This window comes from Notamacropus eugenii, chromosome 1 (assembly GCF_028372415.1).
Source record: "Notamacropus eugenii isolate mMacEug1 chromosome 1, mMacEug1.pri_v2, whole genome shotgun sequence".
NCBI lineage: Eukaryota > Metazoa > Chordata > Mammalia > Diprotodontia > Macropodidae > Notamacropus > Notamacropus eugenii.
In genome coordinates, this window is record NC_092872.1 from 390,411,275 (window position 1) to 390,424,313 (window position 13,039).

Sequence of the window (13,039 nt, forward strand, 5' to 3'; positions counted from 1 at the left end):
AGCACCTTGGTTTGTTCACATGTGAAATAATATATTTAGGCTAAATGACCTTTAATGTCTTCTAAGGTCTTTAATGACCTTCTAAGCCTAAATCTCTGATAAAACTTTGGAAAAACATGGGTCAGAATTAAAGAAGTCTTGGACAAGTTACCACAATGTTGAGACAGTGCAAATATCCCCATTTTCAAATAAGGAAAGAAAATGGAATCTTCAAACTTGACCAATGAGATTGGAGTTGGAGAAGTTCTAGAATCCATTATAAAGGAACTACCTTGTGAGCACTTAGAAATGAAATAACATGATCACTAAAAGCTAACAGATTTACCGAAAACAACTCATATTAGATTATCCTGTTTTGTTTTTTTTTGATAGGACAATTACGTAGATCTAAGGAATGTTAGAGGCATACTATACCTAGATTTTAGTAAAGTGTTAAATTTTCTCATGCTAAGCTTGTGGATAAGATGAAAAGATACTGACTAGGTTGTGTTAGATGGTTTTGGAACTAATTGAATGACTGGGCAAAATGCATAGTTATTAATTGGTAAATGTCAACTTGCCGGAAGGTCTCTCGTGAGTTGCCCCAGGGACCTTTCACTCCATGTTTTTAAATATTTTTATTAGCAATAATAAAGTTGGTGAAGCCATTTATGGCATATTTGCCATTTCCCCTACCCCCCAGATATACAAAGTTGAAAACAAATTAGATAAATTAGAACAATGAATTGACCTTAATAAGATAAAACTATTTGGAGTAAATAGAAATGTCTACCCTTAAGTTCAAAGAATCAACTTTACCCATACAGGGTGAAAGAGAAATGGCATGATAACCAATCCTGTGGAAAAGAAGTTGAGATTCTTTGGATTTGTACAGGATCAATGTTAGTCAACAAGATGATATCATAGCCCCCAAAGCTACTCCTGTTCTAGTGTGCTTTAAGAGAAGACTAACATAAAAAAAAGAAAGTTAATTGTTCCACTTACATGACTTAAGCAAAATCTATCTGATAAATCATGATGTTGGATTTGGGAAACATGTTTTGGGAACAATATAAAAGCTAATATTTACATAACACTTTGCATGCATTATCTCATTTAAATTTCACAAAAACTGTAAAATGGGTACTATAGGAGATAATACATTTTATTTTTGAATTAAATTTTTTTTCATGAACATATGCCTTCTCTTCCTCCCACACCCATGCTTTCTTATTGAGAAAGCAAGGAAAAAAGTGTATGTTTTTGGAGCTTATCTTATTATATGTGGGAGTTTTGGTCTATATCTAATATTTTAGGTATAAAAGAAATTTGCTTTCCAAGTTTTCTTGGAATGCCTTCCAGTTTTCCCAAAAAGTGAGTTCTTTTCCTAATAGCTGAAATCTTTGGGTTTATCAGACTCTAGACTTCTGTGCTAATCTGCTTCTGTATATTATACTCCTAATTTGTGCCAGTGATCAACCTATTTATTTCTTGGATGTGTGTTTAGTCATTTCAGTTGTCTCTGACTCTTCACGACCTCATTTTGGTTCCCTTGGCAAAGGCGGTTTGCTATTTCCTTCTCTAGCTGACTTTATAGGTAAGAAAACTGAGGTCAACAGGGTTAGGTGACTTGCCCAGGATCACACAGCTAATAAGTGTCTGAGGATAGATTTGAACTCACAAAGGTGAGTCTTTCTAACTTCAGGTCCAGCACTCTATACACTGCACTACCTGGCTTCTATATCTTACTCAGTACCAAATAGGTTGACAATTACTGTTTCGTAGTATAATTTGAGATTTTTGAACTTTTCTTCACTCAGTTGGATTTTGATATTATTTTTTCTAGCTCTATATAGTAACCCTTTGGGCAGCCTGGTGACATCCAAGGAAAAAGATCTGTTAATTCCTAGTCTTTCTTGTATTTTTAACAAGGATTTTTTTCCTTTCGCGCTTTCCCCCTGTATCTATTAACATAAATATATGATTTATGTTCATTATTAATACAATCAATTATGTCTATAGTTTTCTTATTATTGACTCAACCCTCCCTTGCTTAGAAGAATTCAGCCTACTTATAGCATGTAATTTTTGTGATGTATTGCTATAGTTTCTTTGCTAATATTATATTTTGTAATTTGATATTCACAAATAATCCATATTTTTTTGTTTTGATTCTCATTTAGTTATCAAGGAAACATTTGTGTCATGAGGAATTCAGTAGGGTCCTTTCTTTTACTAGTTTTTAAAACAGCTTATGGAGCATTGGAATTAATTGTTCTTTAACTATTTGATAGTATTCACTTATAAATTCATCTGATTCTTGAGTGCCCTACCCAACCCCTCCTTGATAGTTCATTTATGTCTTGCACAATTTGGTTTTCTAAGATTGAACTCTTTAGATCTACTATTTCTTTTTTTTTTTAACCTAGGGATTTTATATTTGTATAAATGGTAATCAGAGATATAATTTTTCCTCTAAGGACTGCTTTGGCTGAATCCCAAAAATTTAGGTATAATATTTTATTGTTGTTATTATCTTTAATCAAATTATTGATTTTTTCTATGATGTCATTTAGTCTCCTATTAACTTTCATTTTTTTTGTTTGTGACCACATATTGAATATAATTTTTAATGTATTGTGGTCTGGAAGTGTGGCATTAAAGTGTTTTAATGTGCTTCACAACTTTCAATTTTTGTGACTCAAACTGAGAAATATTCATATTTTTTCTATCCCCATTCAATAACCTCCAGAAGTCTATCATATTTAGTTTTTTCTAAAATTCTATTTAGGCCCTTCATTTTCTTTTAGTTTCTTTTTGGTTAGATTTATATAAGTCTGAGAAGGATAAATTAAAGTGTCCACTATTTTAGTTTTATTGTCTCATTCTCTCTATAACTCATTTAACTTTTCCTTTAAGAATCTGGATGCTGTCTCAGCTGGTACAAGTATGTTTAGTATTGGTATTAATTCCTGGCATACGGAACCTTTCAGCAAAGTGTTGTTTCATTATTTACTTCTTTGAAGTCTATTTTGGCTGTTCCTTTGCCCAAGATTATAATTGTTACTTCTGCCTTTTTTTTAACCTCACTGAAACATTATAGTTTTTATTCCAGCCCATCATTTTAACTCTGTGTGTATTCTTTCTGTTTCACATGTTTCTTAAAATACAAGTAACATATTGCTAGAATCTGTTTTCTATCCATTCTGCTTTCCTCTTCTGTTTTATGGATGAATTCATCCTATTCACATTCATAGTTATTATGATAAATTTTTATATTTTCCTTCAGCCTATTCTTTTATATTTTCATATCTATTTGTTTTCCATACCTTCTTTAAGAGTTTACTTAAAAGAAAACCCTGCCTTAGTTTACTCTTCCTCTTGTCTATTTTCTTTTTCCCTTTTCCCTCTTTTTTTCTCTGTTGAGTGAAATGTATTTCTGTATCCAGTTATGTGTCTCCATATTCTTTCCATGTTTGGCCAGTTCAATTGAAAGTTAAATTCAATACATTTTCAAATTCGTACATTTTCCACCTATTCCTTCCTGCTTTTTTGTATAACTTCTACTTGTATATCCCCCAAAGTATATGATTTCTCCATTTTAAATAATAAATTCACCAATGGAAACAGAAACATTTTATGATCCTTTAAGAATCATTCTCTTATCTGTTTCTAGTGTGACATGCCTTTTGACTGATTCAGTTGAGGCTTATATCAATGATCTAGTTACAGGTGTGAGTAAATAAATCTCTAACTGTAGTCCTTTCAGCAATAGGGTGCCTGTAACAAAGGAGAAAATTACGCATCTCAGGAAGAATTAAATCTTGGAGGTCAATAATTACTTGGGGAAAGGAACTTCCTAGTTGAATCATTCTGTTGTCCTGAAATATCCATATATTCCCCTTTCCTCCCTCCCCTGCCAAGTGAAATTTTATATTTATCTAGTGACATAATAATGATGATGATGATAATGATAATTCATATAAATATATGAATTATATATTTAATATAAATTACATTTATAAATTATATATAATTATTATAATAATCTATTATATGTAAATTTGTTTACATATTATATAAATATATAATATATAAATATTATAAATTACATTTATATAATGCTGGAGTTTATAGATCTCTTTGCACTTACAGAATCATAAGATTTTAGGATGGAAGGGCCTTCCTAGATAATCTAATTCAAATCCTTCATTTTGTGGGGAACATGAGTTCAGTGAGGATCTATGGGCAGAGATAAGGCTGGTATGCTCATTCCTATGCTGCTAGTAAGTGCAGAGCTATGATCTGAACCATGGTCCTCTGTCTCTAAATCTAGGGTCTTCTAATTACATAATACTGAGAAACTCTACATATTCTAATATGATTCTCTCAACAACCTTGCATGGCAGATAGTTTTCTTATCTGTAAAGTGGAAGTAGTAATCCATTGCATTTGAGCAAGGCAAACAAAATCACTTGCCCAAGCTCACACATAAGTCCTAAGACTATCGGGTCATCTAACTCTGAGTTCAGACCTTTACTGCACCTTGCTGTACATTGCAGTGGTTTTAACATTATACCTGTTTGGTTTTGGAATTGCTGTTCATCCTTCATGTTATTTTGTTTGTCTTGCCTCTTGGGACTGTCTTAGAATTAGTCAGGTATTGTATGAGAAATATTTAGAAATTCCTTGAAGAAAAGCATTGTAGAGTGCAGTCAAGATGGAGTAAGAGGTAGCAATTTTACCTTAGCTCCTTCAAAGCTTCCCCCCACAGCAATCTAGAAAATGTGCCAAACTAAAAGTATTTCAAGGAACCAGAAAGAAAGAACAAAAATATCATGGTGTCATAGTCAGGATTACACAAAATTTGGCAGCTACCATTATAAAGGAACAGAGGGCTTGGAATATATTTCAGAAGGCAAAGGAGTTAAGATTACAGCCAAGAATAATCTACACAAAAAAAAAAATAGCATAATCCTACAGGGAAAAAAGGAGAAAAAATATTGAATGAAATAATGAACTTTCAAATATTCCTGATGAAAAGACCAGAAAATTTGACATTCAAGCCCAAGACCCAAGAAAAGAATAAAAGAGTAAATATGAGTAAGAAATCATAAATTTTAATAAGGTTAAACTGTTTAAATTCACAAATGGGAAAATGATACATATAACCTCTCAGAATTTTATTATCATTGGAGCTATTAGAGGGAGTTTACCATGGGTGTGAGTCTATAATGTTGGAATTATCTCAAAAGAAGAATGAAAGGATGAGAAAAATGGATACATTGAGGGTGGGGAGGAAGAATGAGGAAAATTATCTTACATAAATGGGGCAGTTAAGGAAGAATTTCTATAATAGAGGGGAGTAGTAAGTGAGAGTGGGCAACACCTAAAACTCACTGTCATCCGAATTGGTTAAAGGAGGGAAAAATACACATACACATAGTGGGGTACAAAATTCATCTTACCCGACAGGGTCTCTGTTGTCAGTCAACTATTGTTTAGTGAAATGTTATCTCGTTATTCTAAAAGTATTTCTCCAGGGTTTTGATCTATTCATCAAGTCCTTTAAGAACCTCTATTCTTCCATCTTTTTGGTGAGGAAGTCCCAATATTCCTTCATAGCTGGCTTAGGATGCTAGACTTGGTGTTTTTATGCAAAAGGCTTGGATTCAGGAAGACTTGAGTCTAAATCTGGCCTCATACACTTACTACGTGATCTTTGCTAAGTCACTTAATCTCTGTGCAGGTTTTTTTTCAATTGTGAAATTGTAACAAATATAGTATATAACTCCAAGGTTTTGAGGATCAAATGAAATAATATGTGTAACGTATTTAGCACAGTATCTTGCACATAGAAAGCACTATATAACGCTAGCTATTATTACCATTATTTCGTTACTGTTTCTGTTAGAATATTTTCCAAATCTCTTATGGATAATTTTACAGTTCCAAATGTACGTCAAGATTGGTATTATGTAGGTGTTAATTACTTTAAATGTATTCTTTCAATTGAATTCAGTTTAGATTTCAATATGCCAGTAAGTTTCTTGTTTAGATACAGCCTCTTCTTTGATATCTTTATGTTAGATGTGATTGCTGGAGGATACCAAGCTTTTTGTAGGTGTTACCTTCATCCACTGATTCAATGTGACCTCTAGATTCAAACTCAAAGCCCATAGACTCTTTTTATGATGTTAAGCATTTCACACTTACCATTTTGAAATGACATTTCATATTCGTAAAAAAAGATTCCACAAGATGAAGGATCTTTTCAATGTGTTTTTCAGTGGAACTATATATCTTGATGTCATCCATGTGCATCACATCATTAATAAAATGTTTTGGTTTGACTCCTTCTTTATTTTAGAAGCCATACTCATTTGATTTAGTTGAGGATGATGAATGTAAGGATAGAATCTAAATAGTTTTAAACTGTTTTTCAGAAAAATATTATTATTATTTTGATCATCATTAACATCATCATGACGATGGTAATGATAATAATTGGTGATGATGTTTGGAAATACTGTTGGTCAAATTTGTGTCTCCCCACGCAGAAAAAAAACCACACCGAGCACTAGCATAAACTAAGGTGAGATGAGCATCTAAAGGGATTCTTATTGGATGGGAACAGTTGCCATTTATTAAAAGAAGAAAAGAATGAGTTTGTAAGGGAGCTTTCCAAGTTCTCTGATGATTTTGTAATTGTTCTTTTTGTGCGTGTGCATATTTTCAGTTCAGTGTTTCAAAAAGAATGGGCAGAGTGCGCCAATTTCATTGCCCTTCCACCTACCACCATTCACTGGGGCTTTTATTCTGGGATCCTCTAGCAAAAGATGCTGGAGCATTGACTTTAGTTTTGTTTTCAGCTAAAAAAATCTATTGAAATATTTCTTTTGAGTACAAAAGATATAAAAAAAGAAGAAACTTTTCCAAGAGACAAATTGAAGAAGAAATGAGACCAATTTGTTTGATTTCTTCCTGTGTTTCTTTTAGAAACTCTTAGATTGGATCCACTGATTAAGAGTCAGCTTCTTTTTTTATAATTCTCCTCACAATAAAATGAGAATGAGACACTTCCAATTATCCTCCCGTTCTATTCTCTCATTGGAAGAGGACTCCAAGAAACTTTCAAGAATGATATCTAATGTCTTATACTGGGAAGTTATTCTATTTCTTTCCTTGTTTCATTTTTTTTGAATGGGAAATTTTCTTTTCTTAAATCAGATTCGATTTTTGATTCACTGATTCATTTGTTAAAGTTCTTCAACAAACTTCCTTATAAATATGCAGGTTGTTGAAAAGAGATGGTTTCTTAATTTTAGAGAAATAATGGAGAAGGAATAATGTAGGGGTTAATGCCTATCAAGTAACTTTAGTCACAAAGTAAAGTTTCTTTTTTTCTATCATCACTGTGAACGTTAATATGTGATATGTGATCTTGGGTAAGTCTTTCCCCTCCTCCAGGGCATCCATTTCCTTATCTATATTTGAGAGGGGTTCAATTGAGTAAATCAATCAAATTGCCCCACCCCTTTAAATTGGTGCCTTAAGTCAAAAAGTCTTTAATTAACTGGAGAGGCATTGTACAGGATCTATACTCACTGAGGAGATATGGCCATGCCCTAGGGATCATCACTAAAATATTAAGCCACTTTGACCCTGAGAGATTGGAACGGATGTAAGTCAAGTATGTTCCAGCTATACCCTTGAGGAGGAATTCCTTGGGGGGAGGAGAGCTTCAACTTTGGCCTAGTTCTCCTGTCCCATCCTCCCTTAGGGTGAGAAAGAACATATGTGCTTTGATGGATCTGGAGGATTTTGGTCTTCCTAGTTCTCAGTTAGTGTTCTAAATCTGGAATATCAGTTACTAGTTACAGTGTCTTCACTGAAAGTTAAGAACAGACTGTATGTGGTGCAGGAAGACAGATTCCTGGCTCCATAAGGTGCCTAGCAAGAAAATAACACCATGATTAAAGGGAACTTTCTGAGTACCTCCATGAAAGGGATGAAAGGGCCTCTAACAACCAGGAGCTATGAATTATTATTTTGCCACATGTACTAGCTATCTGAACCTGAGTCCTAGACTCTGTACACACTTGTGGAAGAGTGTGTCACAGACTTTTGGGGGATAGTTTGGGCCAACTATATCACTGTATCAAAATACCTACTTCCAAAAAGTAATTAAATCTGACTAATTGATAGCTAAGTAATAATGATGACAGGAAAGACATCAGAGGAGGTTTGCTACCTATGTAACATGAAAAAGACACTCCCTCTCACTCAGCAAATTAGCAAAAATGACAAAAGATGTGAATAGTCAATGTCAGAGAGGTTGTGGAAAGAACAGGCAAACTAATGCATTGTTGGTAGAACTGTAAATTAGTACAAGCATTATAGAAAGCAATTCTAAATTAAGCAAATAAAATGACTAAAGGGTTCCAACTCTTTGACCTAGAGATTTCACTACTAGACTTATGTTCCACTGACAAAATAAATACCAAAATAGTAACCATAATACCATAAATACCAAATAGTAACACTTTTTGTTGTAATAATTAGAAGCAAAGCAGATGCCCATCAATTGCAGAATGGCAAAATATGTTATGGTACATGAATATAATAAAATATTACTGTAAGGTAAGAAATGATGAATATGAGAAATGTGAAGGAACATGGAAAGTCTTATATGAATGGAACAGTGAAGTAAATAGAACCATCAAAACAATATACATGACTATAACAATACAAATTGAAAGAACAATCACAAAACAATTAAAGATGAATGCTGCAAAATTATGAAGAACTAGCTTTACTCCAAAGAAGAGATATCAGAAGACATCCTACCCTCCATTCCTTTACAGAAGTGAGGGTCAATGGGTGTGAAACATTGTGTATTTTGTGAGATAATTTTTGTCATTGATCAGTTTTGCTGATTTTTTTCTCTTCTTTTTCTCTAAAAATATATTATATGAGATAGTTTATATGCCAAGGCGATACCCACAATGGCAGCTATGAATATGCTGGCATATTTCCAGGTTTAAGTCAGAAGATATAACAGACTCTCTTCATTGAAAACAGAACTAAGACATATATTCAAACACCAAAAAGCCAAATTCATCATAGTAACAAAGAAATTCATCATAGTAACCAAGAAGTCTGTACACATTGTCAGACCTTCTCACAAACCAACTCCCTTAAGTAAAATCCCTCTTTCTCTCACAGCAGCTTTTTTGCTTCGTCTCTCTTTCCTAGCCCTGACTGCTTTGTCTCATTTCCTTTCAGCTCTGCTCTACCCCTTCCTGCTCCATATGACTTATACTCATGTGACTCATGCTTCCATGTGACTTAAGAAGGTAATATAGACCTATTAATGGATGGGAAAGATCTTCCCGATCCATTAACAATATATTAACAATACATAGCTCTATAGGGAAGAGGAAGAAGAATATGGAGGGAAATCTAAGTTATGAAAAAATAAAGTATACCAGCAATAATCAATTAAAAAAACCATCTCTCAACCTTTGGGATCACTCTATAGAGCCTTGTGGTGAACTTAGGAGTTCTGAGATTACTACTTATCAAAGGGAATGGAAGTTGGAATAGTTGCCTCAAAGTACGTACATGTGAAATGAGATTATTGGACTACATGGCCTCCAACATCCCTTTGGTATCTCAGCAGATTAATTATTTGTGTGTTAAGTTTTGTGCATTAGGTTTAGATTGATGTACAGATTCTGTAGTTCTTTAGGTACTGGAGTCAATGCTCGATGACCATTCTTTGTTGTTTTCAGAGGTTTATTCATTGCACAGTATTCCTCCACTTAGCTTCTAAACTTGACCATGATCTGTGTCCTAGATCCTGGGCTGAAGCTGATTCTGAATTCTGATCACTTTATCTGTTTGCTATCTGACTATGTCATGGATTTTCTTTATCCTTGTCTGTACCTTACTTAGGTGATGATAAGGATAAGGACTAAAAATTTAATTGGTATAGGGAGCTCTCAGATGAGATGAATCCCTCTACCAATATAGATAGGAACTTTCTCTGACATTTATAGTCTTTTAAAATGTTTCTTAGGCACTGAAAGATGAAGGTACTTGTCTAGGGCCACGCAGTCAGTAGGTCACAGAGACAGAACTTGAACCCAGTCTTCTTGGCACTGAAGCTGCCTCTCCATCCACTAGATCAAACACTCTAATTCTACATAAAACTAGAAGAAAGAAGAGACCATTCCCTTATCATTCTGAACCATTATGATACAGGGGAATAAATACTGGGTTTAGTATTCCAATTGGTTCAAATTCTGGTTCTACTACTTGCCACCTGGGTGACCCTGGGCAAATTACTCCATCGCTTTGATCAAGCCTTGTTTTTTCATCTACAAACTAAGAAGTTTAGGCTAGGTTCTCAGGACTTTTTTCTCTTAAAAATGTTTTCTAGTCCTAAAATTGCATGAAGGTATTTTTGGGCCTCACAATTGGCTCCTGTCTTTGGTGGGCTCTCCTTGTAATTATTTTTTTTCTTCATACAGAATTGTTTCTCTTTCTCAGAGCCTTCCCACCGATAAACTTCCAAATCTTGACATGGCCTTATGCTCAGCATACATGTTTTGTTAAGCATGTATGAGGATTTTTCTATTTCATCTCTGATAAACTGTGTAACACGTCTTACATCAGGATAAGAGCCCACACTATCACATTATTTATGGTTGGCACCTCCCTTGCTCCCCATAAATTGCCTTTCTGTTCTGTTTCTACAAGAGTAACTGCTCCCAATTTGTCAAACACCCTTGTCTTTTTCCTTATCTCTCACTGTAAAACATTTGAGACACTTTGTAGAAGAGACACAAGATAAAAATAAATTAAGTGGCATCTACGTGAACAGCACCATGACTTTTAACTCAGGAAAGACAAGGAGACATGTTGGCAAATTGGAGCACTAGACAAGCTAGGGAAAAAAAAAACCCAAACCCAAAAACCTTACCCAGATACCTCATCTCTTGCCTCCAAGTTCTGTAAAGGAATTAATGAATTTCAATGAGGCATCTATACCTAAAATGTTTGCATGGTGAGACCATATAGTTTTGTACAATAGACTTTGTATTACTTCACATATGGAAAAAAAACATACAGGTCACAGAATCATAGCAGATTCAGAGTAGGAAGATACCTTACAAGTCTTCTAGCTCAATCTCCTTAATTCTACAGATAAGGAGACTGAGGCCAGGGAGGGTGAATAACTTACCCAAGGTCAACTGGAAAGTTAATGACAGAATCAGGTTCTCTGATTCTAAAAATCCTTCTTTTTCTCTATATCCCTTCTTTTCCTCACATTCTCTTTCACATGTTCTCTTAATTTCTGAATCTTTTTAACTAAGATAAAATGAGGAATCACCATTTTAAGAAAATATTGAAGTGATGATGAGAAATGTTACCATTCATTTACTAGTCTTCTCACACTCATCTGATGAACTGAAAGTTATAGTAAAATACTATGCTTTATAGAAGAGAATCCACCTATCAGAAAGTTGGATAGTGCTTATGCTAAAGGGTACATCATTGTCTTTGTCAGGAGCATCCCCAAACATCTATTTCATGAGCTAAGATGGGATGAGTCAATGGTCTAATTGGATACATCAGCTCTATTGGTATATGACTGTCAGTGAGATCCCAAAAAGGGAAAAGCTAGTAGTGAATGAATTAAATACTGCACTTCTGTCTCAAAGTACAACATGGGTTTGGCTGACTTGACTGGTAAAGCCAGCATAAAAACATCATTCTAATAATAGGTCATGGATTATAGATCTAGAGCTGGAAGAGGCCTCAAAGACCAGATAGTCCAACTCCCTAATATTATAGAGGGAGAAACTGAGGCACGGAAACTAACAGGACAGGTATGATTTAGCTGAAACTAAACTTGACCAGTTAATTCATTGGTTCACTCCACAGAAACAATATTGTTACTAATTATGTCAAAGGGTAACTTGGGAAAAGTGCTTTAGAACCCTTAAATTGTTCTATAAGTGTGAGTTCCTGTTATTATACAATACATTGGGATATTTTCTTTCTCTAAAAACTAGCTTGTTTCTTAAGTCAGATAAATTACTCTTGTTATAGCATTATTGACACAGAGCTGTAAAAGATTATGGAGATCATCTAGTTCAACTTCTTCATTTTTCAGATGTGTAAACTGAGTTCCACAGAAGTTAAATGATTTGAAGGATGGATATGATTTTTCCTAACTTTACATGTATTATTGGTATCATATTTCTTGCCTTCTGAAGGGGTAGGGGAAGGACATGAAAGAAGGAGAGAATTTGGAACTCAAAATTCTAAAAAATGAATGTGAAAAATGTTTTTAAATGTAATTGGAAAATATTTAATGAAATAAATAAAAATACTTTAAAAAAGGATGGTTGTGATACATATGTTTTACCCAGACTTGATCAAACCATATATGGATAGGTATGTTCCAGGAATTACATTTTAGAAAGGACCTAGACAAACTGGAGTGCATCCAGAATACAGTGAGTAGGATGGTAAGAGGACTGGAGGTCATGCCCTATATGAATCAGTTGAAGGAAAGAAGGGTGTTTGGCCTAAAGAAGAGAAGACCTGGTGGGGACACTATATCTCTCTTTAAATATCTAGAAGGCTGTGATGTAGAAGGGATTAGATTTGTTTTGTTTAGTCCTAGATGGACAAATTGGGAGCAATAAGGCAAAGTTGCAGAAGAACAGATTTAGACTTTGTGAGGAAAACTTAACAATGTGCCCCAAAGTGAGGCAGCATGGGCTGGCATCCTGGGCAGTATGCTTCCACAGTCTGAAGATATTTAAAAAGTGGTTCTGTTATAAAATGAAAATAATTCTGGAGCCCTGGGGTGCTCTAGGGGGAGCAACTGGAGACCCAGAAGACCCACATCTGATCCTACCTGTGTGACCTTAGGCAAGTCTTTTAACCCTAATGGGCTGCAGTTTTCTCATCTGAAAAATGCGCTAGAGTAGCTAAGTGTTCCTTGGAGTTCCTTTCAGCTCTAGGTCTCTGAACATGC